At 36.9% G+C, this 15,228-nt stretch overlaps 1 protein-coding gene across 1 annotated transcript in view; it reads right to left on the bottom strand.

Moving 5' to 3' along the window:
* Positions 1-15,228, bottom strand: part of macrod2 (mono-ADP ribosylhydrolase 2) — a 578,860-nt gene that overhangs the window by 135,011 nt on the left and 428,621 nt on the right. The gene's annotated exons all lie outside the window — the stretch shown is intronic.

The following is a 15,228-nucleotide window of genomic DNA, read 5'->3' as shown; positions in this document are numbered from 1 at the left end:
TGTTATTATACACAAGTGTTGCCACAGCGTGGAATTACATCAAAGCATTAGAAAATGAATCCAAGACAATCTTCTTTGTTGACAGCAGCAAGTCTTAAATTCTGCTTCCTCTGCTGTAATCAGATACAGGCTGCAGCTGTAAAATCACATCACTGTTACAGAGCAGGGTATTTAAGCATCACACATTAACACCGTTTTATTCTGCATAATACCTCGGCCTATATTCCTACATGAGCACTGATTGTCTGAGTGTCATTATGCTAAATGGACGATGGAGAAACGTAGGGGATAGGAAACCTGGCACCTAATGGCCCGAGAACATCCAACCTTTTTTATACCTGCTTTGATGAAATTAAACTATTATCAAAATGATATCTGTCCATAAGAACTTAGCACAGCTGGCTGTACAAGAAGCAACACAGTAGCCTCGGTAGTCGCCTTAAAATAGTTTATTCAATGTAAGCTGTAAGTGGAGGAACCCTTGATGTTTGAGTCACAACTGGTGTCTTCCTTCTTGCTAACAATAAAATCAGAAAAAAGCCCTGCTAACAAGTCTTTCCATTTCATCTAAAGAAAACCTGACATTTAAAGCCAACTGTTACCAGTGCTTATCTTTTTAGTGTTTGTGTTGACAAAGCAATGAATCTATTAAATTAAATATTGGTGTGAATTTGTATCAGCACAAAAAAGACATGAAACATCAAAGGAAAATATGCAATGTTAAAATTTGAATTCGCTCTGACTGCATTGTTTGTGCAGTGTTTTCTTGCTGTTTTTCTTCCAACAAAACAAATGCTTAAAAAAAATCAAACAATGTTTAAATATGGTTTCAAATTCTAAAGAGCTGTGGAAAGAAGCATCCCACTCATCTAAACAGGAAAATCTATTCGGTTTCAAAGCTTTTCAACACTAACTTTACCCTTCACTTAAATCATGAATTAAGCTTTAGTTTTTTGTTTTTTTTTTTCAAAACACAAAATGCATCAGAGATCCAATTAATGCTTGATTTTTATATTCACATAACCACTTAAAAAGACCCTTCCTGACATGATGAAGTAGGCTTAAAGATCTCAGAAACCATTTGATCATGAACCATTTAAGAACAGATGAAAAATGTATTTAAAGATGCATTTTAGTCTGGAGTAGGTTATAAAGCCATATCAACAGCTTTGAGTCTTTTGTAAACCTTTAGTGAGAAATATTATCTACTTTTCCCCTGGGTTGTCTGGCCTTGAAGAATTATTGCACGGCTGCATTGACGAGTCATCCAGGAGGTCACAAACGATTGCAGGCTTCACTTGATTCAGCTATGGTTGTACGTAATGATTTAAAACAGAGAGACTGGACAAGACCCGCTTCCATAGCAGAGGCTCAAAGGGAAGAAATACTGCTGACCAAAGAAAACAGAAAGACCTGCCTCACATTAAGAAAAACACACATTGATTATCACCATGTTTTTTATGAAATATTTAGTGCACAGTCAAATGTTTTTCAAAGATTTACTTCACATTCGTTCTGACATTTCAGGAAAAGATCAACATGTAGTGATAAATTTAAAGTTTTCCTTGTATAGGAAATAATTTTCCTTATATATGAAATTTGAAAAAAAAAATGTATATCTATACATTTTTTATGCCTAAATTAGTTGTGGAATATACAAATAAATTTTTGCAGCAATGCAGAACTTTTGGCACCAAAAAGCATCAAAGGCTGATACAGAAGTTAGTTCAACCATCTTTGCAATTATGACCATTCTCATCTTTTTCGCGATTAGTCACAGGTAGTGACAACCTATGGCGACAGCAGGCCACTGTGACAGCAAATCCCATAATTTATTTTTTCCTCATACATTGCGCAGACAGTTTTTTCCTTACGACTCTTGGCCATTTTCAAAGAACCACAGTAATAAAGGTGAGCTTCATGACTGTCTGAAACCGTAACCACAAACATACGCCTCAAAGTGAGCATGCACAGAAAAAAGATAGCTAACTGGGGATTAGCACGTACAATAGCAGCCATTCAAAATGGCCCCTCCCAGTCAGATGCCAGCCGAATGGCAGCCCACTTCCCTGCAACTCCCAGCAAAATCCCCTCCAATTTCCAGCCACTGGAGTGACCCCCTCCTTCTCCCTGGTGTGCATATTTTTTTACTCTGACTCCACCCTTTCACTGAATTACAGGGTTTGACCAGGAAATGGTGCTTCTCTTTCAATATTAATGTCTACAAATCGTGAAAGAAAGAATATTTTAGTACAAAGATTGATGTTTAAAAATGAATTGTAAGGGACCAGCTAAGGACCAGCCAAGGCCCACCATCAAGGAAATTGGGGAAATTTTGAATGGCTTCTACTGTAGGACGGCTTAACGTAAACATATCACCAAAATGATTGACATTAGGACCACTTATTTTGATGATCTACCATGAAAAAGAAATTCTTCTCCTATACCTTTAAGGTTAGTTACAAAAAGCTTTTTGCTCCAAAGAAGAGGAGATTAGGTGTTTGGATTGTAAAAGGCTAGCCAGCATTGCTTTAAGCAATTTTTTTCCCATGCTGCAGTAGTATACTGAGTTCTTTCTGACTTGCTGGGTGTGTGTTTAGTTTGTTGTTCTTTTTGAAATGCTTCATGCTCCTTCAAATGTGTTTACTTTATCAATATCTGCATGAGGTTGCATGAGGTGCTACACAATCAATAGGCTGGAAAACTCATTCTGCTCAATAATAACAACAAACAAAAAAAAAATATATAAGCACATTTTAACGAAATTATTTGGGGGGAGAGAGGAAATTAGTAACAAATCAAGCAGAGATCAAGATTTGATTTATTTCAAATCTAGGGAATAAGTACTTCATTCTGTGAAACTTCAGTGGGCAGATTTTTTTTTTCCATCTCATCTGAATTGCTAAAATAGCTTTAGTCTTTGAGAATGTCACAATATTTAATCGGGTTGTGATTTACACAAATTACATAAACAGAGATGCTATTTTCTCAGTAGAGCTATTTTTGTTGCACATCTCCCTTTGGGTGTTGTTTTAGAACTAGATGGACTCACAAACTCAGGTTCACTTACAGTATATAAAGTGCCAACAAATAGGTTTTTGAATTTACACAGTAGAGTAAAGAAAACAAGGTGATATCAGAGCAGAATTACTATCTTTGGTTATAATGAAAATCAGGGGCTTTGGTGATTGCTGTTATCACACCCAGTTCCAGTGTACTAAAACCATCTACACATGCAATGGATCGCCTATTGCAGGGGAGGAAAAACAGGCCACTACATGTCAGTCAGTCAGACAATGACAGCTGAGAGATGAATGGACTGAAAGAAGGTGTGAAGGCAGCAAGTCTGTGGATCGAGGAGGGTAGTGAAGCCGAGAAAAGCAGATACTAAAATTATGGTTGCTAGGGCCACTGGTCCATGTCCACCTATATGCTTGATCGACTATACCTCACCCTTAAGGCAAAGGATATTAAGAGCAGCAATACAATTTGCTCATTCTTTGACAACCAACAAGCAGAAGAGGAGTTTGAAAATCCAACACAGCTAATCTTGGAATAGAAAGCAGGACAGTGAGTGTACATTTACTGTCCATCTCTTTAAAAGATACAACATTTATTCACCTTATTTCAAATTCAATTGAAGACACAAACATTGTCACCTAAAATGTATTTTGCATTAAGGCCTCATGTTTAGTTTTGTGTGATTATTTTATGACTGACATCCAGGTAAAAACCAAACTATAATTACGGAATACTGAAGAGGCTTTGAAGTGAACTCCACTATACTGTACAACTCATTAGTACACTTGCAGTCAAAGAGGGTGTAGGAAAACGTTCCATTCTATAATCATCTATTTCCGGTCATATTTGGATTTCCTATATATGTGTTTAGGGGCTGCCATGTATGCTGATCTAAAATACTGCCTGGTGTTTTTTTAGATTTACAGAGAGGCTTACAGGCTTGTATCCTTCATAGAAAATTAAACATCGTAAAGAAATGCCCAAATATAAAAAATAAAGACTGAAGCCTTTACTTTTTTGCTTACTGTAAGTAGCCTATGGATAGATGGTACCTTAACTCAGTGTTGTAGTTTCTTATGATTTGAAGGAACATTTAATCTTTAACAAGATTTCTGTTTGAAAAACCAAAAATGGAAACATTCCTACACAGCCGTGAAATTATAGCAACATAATTATTTCAGCAAGATTATGTTTGATTTAATGATATTGATGTGCATCCTCAATAAGCATTCTCAACATTACTATACCATGTCCTTTTTAGAGGCAATTTTAAAATAACAAAGGTAATCAAAGTGTTGTACATACAACTGAAAACAAAAGTAAGATTAAAATAGACAAGAAAAATATAGACAAGCTAACACAGAGAATAAGGGTTAAAAACTTAACATTTTTACAATTAAAAGTAAATAACTTCAAGTAAATAAAACTGATAAAGGACGACATAAAAAGAAAAAAAAACAAGCTCTCAGTACTGTATGTACAACATGCCACAGGATTTAGGTGAGTTTTAAGAAAAGACAGGAGGATTTTTTTAATGAAGAAAATTTAAAAACATTTTTTACAAGTAAATATACTCACTTAAGATCTATTGGCAATCTTGAAAATATCATAGTTAAGTCAAGGGTAAACTTTAATGAGAACCCATCATTAGTCATGTTAACTGCTATAAATGCTTTAGTAAGATAAGGCATTTTTTTGTATAGCACATTTCAGTGGCAATAAAAGTCAAAGTCTTGTACACAAAAAAAAAAAAAACATATTAGAGTGACATTAATACAAAGTAAAATAGATTGAAAATGAGACATTAAGGTTAGTGGATAATATATTAAAAGATAAGATGATTGATAGAAATTTCAAAAGGTTTGAGAAAATGGAACAAATGTTGGACATAAATCTCAACCACTAATGGTGAGATACAGTAGCACAGTTGAAAGACACTTTAAATAATGCATTTTCAATCTATATTTAAATAAACTTGAATTTTAATGATTTTACAGCTTCTTTGGAGTTTATTTCAGATTTTGGAAGCATGAAAACTAAATGTTGCTTCTCCAGTTTTGGTTCTGGTTCAGGGTATGTGAAGTAGATTAGAGCCAGAAGACCTGAGTGGTCTAGTTTGGTAGACACAGATAGTTTGCAATGTATTTTGGAGCTTAACTATTCAGATATTTATAGATTAAAAAAAATAATTCAAAATATGTTCTTTGATATAGGGAGCCAGTGTAACAATTTTAGAACTTGAGTTGTGTAGTCCACAACAGCATTCTGATCAGCTGCCTAAACAATGTTTTAGACAGATCAGTGAAGACACAAATACAGTTCTAAATTTACCAAAGATTCAGGTCCTAATCCATTACCACACATGGCTTTAAAGCCGGATTGGTGGTTTCTTGTTGTATTAACTAAAGCTGTGTGCCAACATTTGAATTATCTTAATTTGGTCCAAAGATTAGTTTGTCTTAATTAAGCTAAATAATGTTTTGGCACATCCATCCATTGATTTCTTGTATCAATTTACCCAGAACTTGAATGGCTTCATTGTTACCTGGTGAATTCATATTATGGGTCAGTGTCATGTGCAAGGAATAATCAATGGCTTTAATCAGTATAAAAATAAAAATCATAATAATTTACGTCGCTATCAACGCTCTCGGAGTGGCCAAGTAACACCTCACTCCTCATATATTCCGGTAGTGACGTCACCATGCGGTAAATCAATGGGAACTATTATACAATTATACCTGCAATCAACAACAATTGTTTTAGATTTCGAGAAGACTTCACCATTGAAATTCGCCAGAGCTGTTGTAAAAGTGACAATGCCCAAGTGCATGACAGTTAGTTGCAATATATCGGGTTAAAAGAAAAAAAATAATGTATTTCACTTTTTCGATTCATAATCCACAAGTTCGTCATTGGATTGCCAACTTGAAGAGGGAGGACTTGCCTTTGAACTTCTGGCCAGAGAAAAACCTGATAAGTAGCCAACATTTCAAAGAAGAATGTCTTCAAAATGACTTGGATAATAGCGCGTAGTGACAAACACCAGATAGAAAATTGGGACTTGCAGAAACAGAGGATGATGTAAAGAGGTAATTAGTTGTAGCTTTATATTTTCTAATAGAGAATGGGTCACATTTAGAACATTATTATTGTTTTTTTGTTTGTTTTTTTAAGAGAGCTTTAATTTTGTTACTGGTTGTTATAGATATTATTTTACTACAGAAGTTATTTTTGTACCATTTTGGTATAATAAAGCATGTTGATTAACCTCTGAGAAGATGTTTTTGCTACTGATCTCAGACAAGAAAGATTAGCATTTTTAAGTAGTAACTTCTATATCACATTCTCTTTATACCGTATTTTCACGACCATAAGGCGCACATAAACGTCTTTTTTTTCCCTCAAAATGTGCGGTGCGCCCTATGGTGCGGTGCGCCCTATGTGTGTTGCAACTGCGACTTTTGAGACCACCTCATTGAGGAGATGATAAAAAGAGTGGCTGAATGTAAGGAGACCAGGTGTTTTTTTTTTCACTCATCACCACACCATCGCTGTTAATCTGACTCCATGCGTGCCCATCTCACAGCTGATGTGAAAAACATGGTGAAACAAATTAATGCTGTGCTCGCTGTGAACCGGACGCAGCAGGTGCAGCAGAAGCAGCGAGTTTACATGCAAAGTCAACGGTTGACGAGCGTATAGACGCAGCAAAAGGTCCCGCAGCGCGTTTTGAGCAAGTCGGGAGCGCACCGCCAACGCGCTGCTGCTGCTCGAGATGGAAAAAATTGAAGTTTTGCTGCTGGAAGCGCCGCATCAACAAATCAGAGAAGCTGATCTGGGAGCTGACAGCGAGACAGACACATCGCTCTGATGACATATGATTTTAAAGCAAATGAAAGGGCTGGATGCATGAGGAGATGATGAAAGCATGGCTGAGGGAGGTGTATGTGAGGAGACCAGGTGGTTTTTTCCACGCATCACCATCGCTTTTAATATGTAACTCCATGCGTGCCCATCTCACAGACGATGTGAAAAAAAAGGTCAAAGAAATAAACGCTGTGCTCGCCGTTATTCCGGGAGGTCTGACAAAGGAGCTTCAACCGCTCGACATCGGTGTGAACGGCCGTTCAAAGTAAGGCTGCGAGCGGCGTGGGAGAGATGGATGACAGACGGAGACCACAGTTTCAGGATAAGTGGAAGGCAGCGCCGGGCAAGTTACGCCACCGTTTGCGGATGGATTGTAGATGCTTGGACTAACTTTTCTGCTGGGACTGTTGTTCGAGCTTTTGCAAAAGCCGGCATAATTTCCAAGGAGCCGCGCTGCACGAAAAGTGACTGACAGCGAAGAAGAATGGGAAACTGGCATGTCGGATTTAGCGCAGCTGTTTAATTCAGAAACAGAGGTTGAGGACTTTGATGGGTTTGATTAATACTCTGTAATAAATACATGAATAAAGCACAAACATACTCAGTTTTGCTCCCGCTCTATTTTTCTACCTGAAAACTTAATTCAACAGCAGCCTCTGGGCGGGTCTCCTCCTCTTCAGCGCGGTGGCTGGCAGGTGTTTTTTCATCTAAATAATCTAAATCTTTTTAAGTGAGAAAGTCCACCTGAAAATTTTATCATTGCAGTCAGTTCATCCAGATTATTATCCTGCCTATGTTTTAAGTTAATTTATGCGTCAATAAACGAAGAAGAAGGGGAAACTGGCATGTCGGATTTAGCGCAGCTGTTTAATTCAGAAACAGAGGATGAGGACTTTGAGGGGTTTGATTAATACTCTGTAATAAATACATGAATAAAGCACAATCATACTCAGTTTTGCTCCCGCTCTATTTTTCTACCTGAAAACTTAATTCAACAGCAGCCTCTGGGCCACGGCGCATCCGGGCTCACCTCGGCAGGTGTTTTTTCATCTAAATAATCTAAATCTTTTTAAGTGAGAAAGTCCACCTGAAAATTTAATCATTGCAGTCAGTTCATCCAGATTATTATCCTGCCTATGTTTTAAGTTAATTTATGCGTCAATAAACTGTATCAGAGGAGTAATCACAGCCCTGTGTCATCAGCGGTTCCCAGGTTTTAATAATACTTTGTAATAAATACACCTTGCAGCTTTATTTGCTGTGATCAGTGGGAATAAAGTAGTTTTAATATGTTTTTAAGTGAGAAAATCCACCTGAGAGGACATGTACCTGTACAGGTGCTGGTCATAAAATTAGAATATCATGAAAAAGTAGATTGATTTCAGTAATTCCATTTAAAAAGTGAAACTTGTATATTATATTCATACATTACATACAAACTCATATATTTCAGATGTTTATTTTGTTTAATTTTGATGATTACAAATGACAACAAATGAAAATCTCAAATTCATCATATCAGAAAATTAGAATATTGTGAAAAGGTTCAAAATTGATGGCCCCTGGTGCCACACTCTAATCAGCTAATTAACTCAAACCACCTGCAAAAGCCTTTAAATGGTCTTTCAGTCTAGTTCTATAGGCTACACAATCATGGGGAAGACTGCTGACTTGACAGTTGTCCAAAAGACGACCATCGACACCTTGCACAAGGAGGGCAAGACACAAAAGGTCATCGCTAAAGAGGCTGGCTGTTCACAGAGCTCAGTGTCCAAGCACATTAATAGAGAGGCGAAGGGAAGGAAAAGATGTGGTCGAAAAAAGTGTACAAGCAAGAGAGATAACCACACCCTGGAGAGGATTGTGAAACAAAATCCATTCAAAAATGTGGGGGAGATTCACAAAGAGTGGACTGCAGCTGGAGTGAGTGCTTCAAGAACCACCACACACAGACGTATGAAAGACATGGGTTTCTGCTGTCGCATTCCTTGTGTCAAGCCACTCTTGAACCACAGACAGCGTCAGAAGCGTCTAAAGAGAAACAGGACTGGACTGCTGGTGAGTGGTCCAAAGTCATGTTCTCTGATGAAAGTAAATTTTGCATTTCCTTTGGAAATCAAGGTCCCAGAGTCTGGAGGAAAAGAAGAGAGGCACTTCATCCACGTTGCTTGAAGTCCAGTGTAAAGTTTCCACAGTCAGTGATGGTTTGGGGTGCCATGTCATCTGCTGGTGTTGGTCCATTGTGTTTTCTGAGGTCCAGGGTCAACGCAGCCACATACCAGGAAGTTTTAGAGCACTTCATGCTTCCTGCAGCTGACCAACTTTTTGGAGATGCAGATTTCATTTTCCAACAGGACTTGGCACCTGCACACAGTGCCAAAGCTACCAGTACCTGGTTGAAGGACCATGGTATCCCTGTTCTTAATTGGCCAGCAAACTCTCCTGACCTTAACCCCATAGAAAATCTATGGGGTATTGTGAAGAAGAAGATGCAATACACCAGACCCAACAATTCAGAAGAGCTAAAAGCCACTATTAGAGCAACCTGGGCTATCATAACACCTGAGCAGTGCCACAGACTGATCGACTCCATGCCACGCCGCATTGCTGCAGTAATACAGGCCAAAGGAGGCCCAACTAAATACTGAGTGCTGTACATGCTCATACTTTTCATGTTCATACTTTTCAGTTGGCCAACATTTCTATAAATCCTTTGTTTTTATTGGTCTTCAGTAATATTCTAATTTTCTGATATGATGAATTTGAGATTTTCATTTGTTGTCATTTGTAATCATCAAAATTAAACAAAATAAACATCTGAAATATATGAGTTTGTATGTAATGTATGAATATAATATACAAGTTTCACTTTTTAAATGGAATTACTGAAATCAATCTACTTTTTCATGATATTCTAATTTTATGACCAGCACCTGTATATAAAAAACGCGCCCTATAGTCCGGTGCGCCTTATGTGTGTGTTAAATACAGAAATGGCACACATAACTGAGACTGCGCCTTTTAGTCCGGTGCGCCTTATGGTCGTGAAAATATGGTAGATGTTATAGTGAACCTGGACTTTTCCCCATCTGCTCTCAGCTTTTTATTACTCCCTTCTTCCTTTCTGACTGGTGAAGCACTTCTCCACTGAGACTATTTTCTTTCCTGATACAACCGTTACTTTAACAAGAGCAATTAAATCAATGATGTCTGAGATTTAAGAATTAAAGTTTAAAATGAAAGTCGACTTAGAGGGGTAAAACTGGTTAAAGATTTCCGAATCTCTTTCCTTAAACATGCATCTTCTTAAGTTTTCTCTTAGGCAAGCTAAGACATTGGAAATGATGCTTTAAAAATAATAGAAAAGTGCTGAGATAAGGCAACACCTTTTAGTACTACATATGTAAAAGTCTGAAGACAGTTTTAAATCTAAACTTTGTAAATTGTTTTGTGTATGTTGTAGAAAACAATCGCAAACCCTTGTTTTCTCTTTTTTAAATAGATATTTGGACTCTTTGTTGAGAAATGATACATTTTACAATAAAACAGAATCAGAATCCATCATTTTGGACTCCAAACAAGGACTTCAGTTTGCATTGTTCATATCGTATCAACATTAGTTGTAGAAGATGTACCTCACATCATATCATCATAAGTTGAGTGCCAAAATCAGGTGAAAATAGAGCTTATTTACTTATTTATTTCTCAATAAAAAGAATGACAGTTTGTATTAGTAAACACAAGCTTGAGATATATACTTATTTTTTATGTGAATGTTTTCTAGTAAAATAGTTGACTGCTCAGAGAGTGAAGTGTTCATTTTGTTCATCAGTTTAACACTCTGCAGTGGAACAGACTGTTCTTACGATGGATCATTTTAGGAAATAATGATTTGGCTTATACGTTAAAGGTAAAAGTCTAAACAGCCTGTGTTCAGGATTTATATGTTTGTTGCCCTTTTTCTGACCCTAGATGTGTACAAGTCCTGGACTGAGAGAATGCCAGCCCTGATTACTGTCTCTAAAGACATAATTGTTACTTGCAGTATGAACCTATCCCGTATTGTGGCTGAGCCAAACCACTTAAAGATGGATGCACACACAAAAACAAAAAAACAAACATAAAAAAAAACAACTCAACAGAATAAGTGTGGAAGATAATCAGCATCCTCTGTGGAAGGTTATACCTCCTGAAATGCTGGAGAAAGTATAGTCCTTGCTAGGCCTTTTTCTCTGAACCTAGTCTGCGGGTCAGGATGGTAAAGGGAGGTAGTGTGAGACCAATTCTCAGGATGTCCACCGTCTTCTCCAATTCTTAATGGGTTGAGAGTAACCTTTCCTGAGATTTGGATTGTTGTGGTATTTGTCCATTCACAAAGACAGGGGAATTGATTTCGTCCGACTCCTGCTTCAAGCTTTTGAGACCGCTTCAAAACAGGTGGACAAATCATGTTGAAGTATTGTGGTTTAAGGCAGCACATGTATTTGTGATTTAAAACAGCGACAGAGCCTACAGCTGAACCAAAACACATAGCAGCACAGAAGGAGGCATGCATAGCTGCTGCTATATTTGTTTTTCCACATTCCACTATTTCATCTCAATTAGGGGGAATGGCGTGCTAGTGGTTAGGGCATAGGTCCTGGAATCCTGAGGTTGTGAGTTCAAAACCCACTACCACAGACCGCCACTCTTGCTCTCTAAACAAAAGACCCTTAACCTCCACACTGCTCTCCAGGCGCTGCAAATAGCAGCCCATTGCTCCCCAAGGGGATTGGTTAAATACAGAGAGTAAATTTTGTTGCACTGTACTTGTGACAGTGTAATGACAATAAAACGCTGGAAAGAAATCTTTGACAGAGGAACAGTCAGAGCTTAAGTTGTTATTTCCAACGGCGTCTGGGGCTGTTTAATCTGTCACAATGATTTGCTGAAGAAAAAAAACTTTGTTTAGGCGGCCACTAGGTATTGCGTCACTCAAACACATTTGCAGGTTCTGAAGAATGTTCCTCTTTTCTTTAAACATATTAGGTCAGAGAAGTCCCAGATTAATAATAAGTAGAAATAAACATGAGTGAAAACATTATTAAACTAGCTTGCCAGATTAATTGTTCCATCCAGAAGGTTATAAGCACACCGGTAGACTAACCGTTCCACCTCGTGCTTGTCTGTAGGCTCATTGCCGTACTACATCACACCCCTGAAAGTGGTGTCAACTACAAACTTCAGGATTTTTTAAGGCGGGTCAGATGAGGCAAAGCCATTTGTGTACAGCAGGAAGAAAGTGGAGAGAGACAGACATCGCCTGGGGAGCGTCGTTTCAAACATAAAATAATCAGAACAGCTACAGTAGGAAGTGTTATCTATACTATAGTATACCAAACATATATTAGTACTAGGTTGTTTAAAGGAGAATTCAAACTTCTGAAAGTACTTTAAATATGGAATGATTACATAATGTTCAATAAATGATAAGTGTTTTAATTAACAGTAATTTCATTTGCTTTACTGGAGACATCCATGTTTGTCAAAGAACATTACTGCCACCTACCGTTGTGACATCACGGTGCAGTATCGGCTATACAGCAAGTCCCAATTGTGTATCTGGTGTTTTTGTCACAACGCACTATTATCCAAGTCATATTGAAAATGTACTCCTTCTAAATTTTGGCTACAAATTACATGTTTTTTCTCTGGCCAGAAGTTCGATGGCAAATCCTCCATCTCCAAGATGACAATCCAAAGACGAACCGGTCTATGGAGGATCATGAATGGTGAAATAACTTTTACCCGATGTGAGGTGTTACTACTGTATTTTTGGGCAAAAAATGGCCGGTCTGGGACTATTGTTTTTATTTTTTACTCATTAAAACTAAACTAATTAAATCACCATGAAGGTATTATTTTTAGGTATAGATAATCATCCATTGATTATTCCTTGCTGATGGGCTTTTTCATTAAGGATAAGGAAAATTAACTTTTTTCTTCTAACAAAAATGCAACCTTTTATTTAAGGACTTAGGATGTTCACATTCTGGATGACAAACCACTGTATATTATATTGTATATCATTAAATTATACAAATACCATAGAATAGGTTTTCAATGTTTTTTTTTTATATCTGTTATTTCTTAAGCTTTAAAATGATGGAAGATTATAATCCTTGATCGTAACTGTGATCCTGCCAAGTTGTTAATATTCTATTTCATCACAGGAGCTGTAAGATTATAAACTGTACTTTTATTGAATCAAAAGAATGAAGCAAGCAGTGAAGCAAATATAGGAGCATTTATTCCTGAGGATAATGTTTAATTTGAATATCTAAACATTAACGTAAAGCAGCAAAAGACATCATTCAAATCGCCTCAAGGCCTGTAAGCTTATGATTATTCCAGCAAATGCTTCAGAAGTGTAATGTGTGCACGCTATGTCCCATAAGACATCATCTGCATGTTGGCAGCCAAAACTAAAGGCGGTCACACAGGAAACAAAGGAGCAAATTGGCAAATTCAGTCAGAATCTATCAAGACATAATTTTTATGTATGCAAGAATAAACAGGCATTTCAAAGGCTGGAGAAAAAGACACCAACTACGTTGTATGTGTCTGCATGAAAGGTGACATGACAACACGTGTGGTATTAAATATACACTATATCCTATTTAGTGAGCTTAACCAGTAGGAATTAAAAAAGAAAGTACATCTTTAGAGTTAAAATGATCAATAATTCTGTAATTCAGCTCCTGATGTGCTTGAATAAAAACAGATTATTCCCAAGTGGTTGATCTAAAGTGAAGTAAAGCAACCATTAAGGAGCAATTTTCAAGAGACATTAATTTCCATTTATAACTCAACTTCAATGGCACATTTAATCAGAGAACTTAAAAAAGAAGAAATTTCTGGTCTTTCAATGCGAAACCTTTCCTATGGTACCCTTCTAACATAAGGCTACTAATTAAACTTTTCTTTTCCTTTTCAAAGCGTCCTTCAACATTTCAAAAGCACCATATCAAAGGGGCTTCAAAGTCAAAACCCCACTGAATTTTGAGTTGACAGAGCAGCATACACATGAAGACAAGTGACTTGCTACATGCCCCCCCACCCACATCCTGCCTTTGTGGCAGAAGCAATGTAAGACTAAAATCCTCACTGCTGCATTATGCATACTAATGTCTGCAAGAGAAAAACAACTTGGCTTTACTGGGGTTGTCTTAGTAAAAAACATCACCAACATTTTCAGAAATGCAGACTCAGTAACTGTCATTGTATTCAGTTGAAGATGTTTATAAAGTTCGCATTTTGTGTTTGCATATATTTATTTGATGCAGAGCTTTTGAATATTACAAAATGGTGTTGAAATATGGAGTAATTCACTTTTTGGCTTTTGAGCTCTTATTGAAAAATGACTGGATATTAAGCAGATAAACAGCAGCTTTTCATTATAAAAACTGAAGGTTTTGATAAACTCTCTTTATTGCTCCCCATAACCACCCATTTTGCAGGTATTCTGTGGGCTGTGATGAGATTTAAAATGTGTTTTATGGACGTTTTTTTATTTGATAACAATAAAAGGGTGCAAAGAAAACAATATTAACTACAATAATGCAGGTCTACTTTCAGGCCTTTAGTTTGAAATAAACAACAAGGAAAAAAGTGTTAATCCTGCAGTGACATGTACGTTTTGCAAAATATGCTACAGAAAATGAAAAGCAAAATAAAATGCAACATAAACTGTTGAACCCTTTGTGCTTCACTGAGCAATTATATACAGTATGGAAGAGGATTAGGGCCACCTGGGAAAAAAAAAAAGTTAACTGATTTTTAAATGTTATTTTAGTTTAGTATGGGAAACAAGTCAGAATTCTGACTTTTTTCTCAGAATTCTGACTTTAATCTCAGAATTCCGACTTTAATCTCAGAATTCTGACTGAAAAAAGTCACTTTTTGGCTTTTGTGCTCTTATTGAAAAATGACTGGATATTAAGCAGGTAAACAGCAGCTTTTCATTATAAAAACTGAAGGTTTTGATAAACTCTCTTTGTTGCTCCCCATAACCACCCATTTTGCAGGTATTCTGTGGGCTGTGATCAGATTTAAAATATGTTTTATGGACGTTTTAGACTTTCTGAGTTTAAGTCAGAATTCTGAGAAAAAAGTCAGAATCTCTTTTTTTTTCCAGTGGCACTAATCCTCTTCCGTAATTATACCCGTGCAAACAAATGTTATATATGGAAACGTTGTTTAACCCATGTTCAAAGAAGGATTGCTATATTTAAAAAAAAATCCGACTGTGGACCCCCTGCTGCGTACAGCCGAGCATTTTTCATTTTGAAGCCTGAT

This window comes from Cyprinodon tularosa, unplaced genomic scaffold (assembly GCF_016077235.1).
Source record: "Cyprinodon tularosa strain WSP-4 unplaced genomic scaffold, ASM1607723v1 ctg116, whole genome shotgun sequence".
NCBI classification, from domain to species: Eukaryota; Metazoa; Chordata; class Actinopteri; order Cyprinodontiformes; family Cyprinodontidae; genus Cyprinodon; species Cyprinodon tularosa.
The sequence above is the reverse complement of the archived record's forward strand: the minus strand, read 5'-3'. Positions and strand labels throughout refer to the sequence as shown.